Source organism: Esox lucius, chromosome 11, assembly GCF_011004845.1.
Source record: "Esox lucius isolate fEsoLuc1 chromosome 11, fEsoLuc1.pri, whole genome shotgun sequence".
NCBI lineage: Eukaryota > Metazoa > Chordata > Actinopteri > Esociformes > Esocidae > Esox > Esox lucius.
In genome coordinates this window covers 50,156,567-50,161,217 of record NC_047579.1, presented here as the reverse complement: position 1 = coordinate 50,161,217, position 4,651 = coordinate 50,156,567, and the positions used below count along the sequence as shown (strand labels likewise).

The 4,651-nt window shown below is 38.2% G+C and overlaps 1 long non-coding RNA gene across 1 annotated transcript; it reads right to left on the bottom strand.

Moving 5' to 3' along the window:
* Positions 1 to 2,507: 2,507 nt before the first annotated feature.
* Positions 2,508 to 4,651, bottom strand: LOC109616317. The gene is made up of 3 exons (XR_002197426.2): positions 4,495 to 4,651; positions 2,816 to 3,061; positions 2,508 to 2,700 (listed from the first exon to the last, which is right to left on the bottom strand). It is a non-coding gene; the product is annotated as an uncharacterized LOC109616317 (long non-coding RNA).

The following is a 4,651-nucleotide window of genomic DNA, read 5'->3' as shown; positions in this document are numbered from 1 at the left end:
ATGTTCTTGCATACTATATTCAGCATACTATGGTTTGAGACATACTAATGTTCTCGCATACTAAATTCAGCATACTATGGTTTGAGACATACTAATGTTCTCGCATACTATATTCAGCATACTATGGTTTGAGACATACTAATGTTCTCGCGTTTTCAGCATACTATGGTTTAAGACATACTAATATTCTCGCATACTATATTCAGCATACTATGGTATAAGACATACTAATGTTCTCGCATACAATGGTTTCAGATATGCTAATGTTCTCGCATACTATATTCAGCATACTTTGGTTTGAGACATACTAATGTTCTCGCATACTAAATTCAGCATACTATGGTTTGAGACATACTAATGTTCTCGCATACTATATTCAGCATACTATGGTTTGAGACATACTAATGTTCTCGCGTTTTCAGCATACTATGGTTTAAGACATACTAATATTCTCGCATACTATATTCAGCATACTATGGTATAAGACATACTAATGTTCTCGCATACAATGGTTTCAGACATGCTAATGTTCTCGCATACTATATTCAGCATACTATAGTTTAAGACATACTAATGTTCCCGCATACTATATTCAGCATACTATGGTTTGAGACATATTAATTTTCTCGCATACTATATTCAGCGTACTATGGTTTAAGACATACTAATATTCTCGCATACTATATTCAGCAAACTATGGTTTGAGACATATTAATGTTTTCGCATACTATATTCAGCATACTATGGATTGAGACATACTAATGTTCTCGCATACTATATTCAGCATACTATGGTTTGAGACATACTAATGTTCTCGCCTACTATATTCAGCATACTATGGTTTAAGACATACTAATGTTCTCGCATACTATATTCAGCATACTATGGTTTGAGACATACTAATGTTCTTCCATACTATATTCAGCATTCTTTGGTTTAAGACATACTAATATTCTCGCATACTGTATTCAGCATACTATAGTTTAAGACATACTAATGTTCTCGACATACTATATTCAGCATACTATGGTTTGAGACATTAATTTTCTCGCATACTATGGTTTCAGACATACTAATGTTCTTGCATATTATATTCAGCATACTATGGTTTGAGACATACTAATGTTCTCGTGTTTTCAGCATACTATGGTTTAAGACATACTAATATTCTCGCATACAATATTCAGCATACTATGGTTTAAGACTTACTAATGTTCTCGCGTTTTCAGCATACTATGGTTTCAGACATACTAATGTTCTCGCATACTATATTCAGCATACTATGGTTTAAGACATACTAATGTTCAGCATATTAAATCTACCTTTTGCAGGGATAACGACAGCCTTTCCGGTCCCCTATAATTATTAAAGACATTGGAAACAACATCAGATGGGATCTTAGATGATTTCTCCATGAACAATCTTTCTTGATCATCTACGGTCCGTGTATGGAGTGGCCAATCGTTATTCTAACCTATACAAGCAAACGAACCGTACTTTTTTGACTTAACTTGCTCGCTATCCGTTTTTTGGTTAGGGAGAAATTGACAGAGTGCGATCATTTTATTTACATCAAGCTTGGTAATGTTATATAGCTACTATTCCGGTGAGACTCAACTCCCATAATGCCCCTTGGAGCATTGCGTGTCCTAGACTCAGGTGGAAGAGGGTGGGTAGCTACCTAATGTAAATTGTGTTTATTTCATTGAAGTCTACATAGCCTACTTAGTATATACAGATGACAAATTGACAAATTAAATGGAAAACCTAAAGAAATCAAGGGTTTATGTTCTGCAACCCTACCATACAGGTGTACTGAATGATACAACCCCACCATACAGGTGTACTGAAGGATACAATCCTACCATACAGGTGTACTGAATGATACAACCCCACCATACAGGTGTACTGAAGGATACAACCCCACCATACAGGTGTACTGAATGATACAACCCTACCATACAGGTGTACTGAATGATACAACCCTACCATACAGGTGTACTGAATGATACAACCCTACCATACAGGTGTACTGAACGATACAACCCTACCATACAGGTGTACTGAATGATACAACCCCACCATACAGGTGTACTGAACGATACAACCCTACCATACAGGTGTACTGAAGGATACAACCCCACCATACAGGTGTACTGAACGATACAACCCTACCATACAGGTGTACTGAACGATACAACCCTACCATACAGGTGTACTAAATGATACAACCCTACCATACAGGTGAACTGAATGATACATCCCTACCATACAGGTGTACTGAATGATACAACCATACCATACAGGTGTACTAAATTATACAATAAGGCATCCTATCATGCTCTGTAGCATATTTCAGGTAGTTCCTTTAATTTGTCACTCGTCTGTATGTTCACTTATTTATGAAACAGAATGTAATGCATTTATTCTTTACAAAAGCACAACATCCATAACATAATTTTAAAAGGAGCTTTGTGTTGGAACCCAAAAGCAGACTGGACACAAGCTATGGAAAGGAGACAATGTTTATTATCAGAGTACAGGTCAGAACGAGGGACGAAAAGGGTCGGGGTGAGGACGGGTCTGGAATCCCAAAGGTGTATGGAGGTGGGTGTTGGTCGCGGCGTGGTGGGCTGATCCAGCATCGGGGTATGTGTCCCCAGGAGAGTTACCAGGTGAGTGAAAGATGAGATGGTAATCCTGTGGCAGAACGGAAGAATGGGTGAGAACACAAAAAAACGGCAACAGGAAGGCAAACAGAGTAGAGTAGAGTAGAGAATTCGGTGAGTATAGTAGCTGGTCGAGCGTCACATACAAACAAGACTTAACGATCCATCAGGGACGGATCACCCTGGAGCTGACGTCACGCCCCCTAGCTCGTTGCCATGACAACAGACAGACACACGAAAACACATCATGGAAGAGGGGCTGCGACAGTTTTTCAGATGTATCAAACCCTTTCAGGGACCAGATGCTTCACAATTTTGTTGTAGCCCTCAACAGGCCCTCCCAAATCCATAATCAAGGTCTTCATAATCAGCTGTCTCTCAGACTAGGTTCCCTGAAGAAAGGGAAAGGTTAGTTGAACTTTTCTATTTGTAGTCATAGACCCTTGTTTAAACTCTTCACATAAATATCAGAAACTATCCCCATGAAACAAGGATTCACTAGCAAACATCTAATCTACATTGAAAGCAAGATTAATGCAAAATGTCAAGAGTTGGTGACATGTTTATGACTTGAAATCAGTGGCAGGAAATATCCTATACAGACATAAAGCGCATCTCTATAAAATTGTTTGCACAAACTTGTTTACATCCCTGTGAGGATGTATTTTGTGTTTCAGAACTTTTTTCAAACCAAAATAAATGTTTGTTCATTCATATTCCCTTTATTAATGTGAGGTTCATTTACCCAGTCCTGCCTGTTTGTTTTTGATCACCTCTAGCCACCTCTATGTTCCTGGTTCTGTTTCCTAGTTTGTCTATTTTGTGTCTTGAATACAGCTTGTGTCCTGTACGTTATTAGTCACACCTGTTTGTATTAGTCCTGAGTGTTTGAACATTTTATATACAGTCTATGGTTTGCACCGGTTCCTATTTAATCCTACTTCATATGTCAGTGTAATCCCTTTAGTCCTTGTGGAAGCATTGTCTTCTGTTGTCTCCAAGCCTGTTTGAGATCTTCCTGTATTTATTTTGTAAAATAGTTCAGTGTGTTAGCCAAACTTAGTTGATCCTGTATCCTGTCTGCTGTTATTTTTGATGATGGGAAAGCAAAGGAAATAAAAGAACATAAAACAAAGAACACTTACTTTAGCTACTATTTACAGAAGACAGCTTGCTTCAGATGAGCGAGTTACGTTCAAAGCATCAAACTCAACCGAACATGCTGCTAAAGGAACACGATTCTATATTTGTATTTTAGTTTGGAACATGTATAGGTGTCCGCTCTGAACAATTTGAAAGTGGTATGAGGTTTTTAAGTCATTCAACAAAAAAGCTATTGAATCTTTCAATTTTCAAATTTTTACATCAAAACTCTCTGGAAAATACAAAGGCTGTGCAACATGTGGGTGTGGTCTCTGAACAATTTGAAAGTGTTTTGAGGTTTCTAAGCCACATCTCAGTGCAACTGACGCGCAGGCCCGTCAATGAAAAAAAATTTTATTCACTACTCCGTAACCGTAGAAGTTGCTTCATTCTTCATCCATGTGAAATTTGATATTCTGCTGCAAAAAACGTCTTGTTTTTGTACTTTCGTAAACCAGAAGCCCCGCAATCGTGATCACAAAATAGTCCTTCAGGATTTCAAGCAGCAGCCCTAACTAATTATACTTGACCTATTCTGTTGTTTAGAGGTCTACAATGCATAAACCAATCACAGACTGCGGTAAAACAACTAATGTGAATTCTATTAATGTCACCCCCCTCCCCAAAAAAGAGAGGAAGAGCGAGCCAGCGCGCCGTGGGGAGAGGCGCGTGTCAAACTTACCATGCTCCGAATAAAGTCATTATGCACTTGGATTGCATTGAAGACGCATTCAGTTGCTACATGCAATTGTTTTGAGAAAAAAGAAATGGCCAAACGGATATTCACGAAGAAAGAAGTGGAATAAATGATTATTGAGAGCGAGGATAGTGAAAATGGG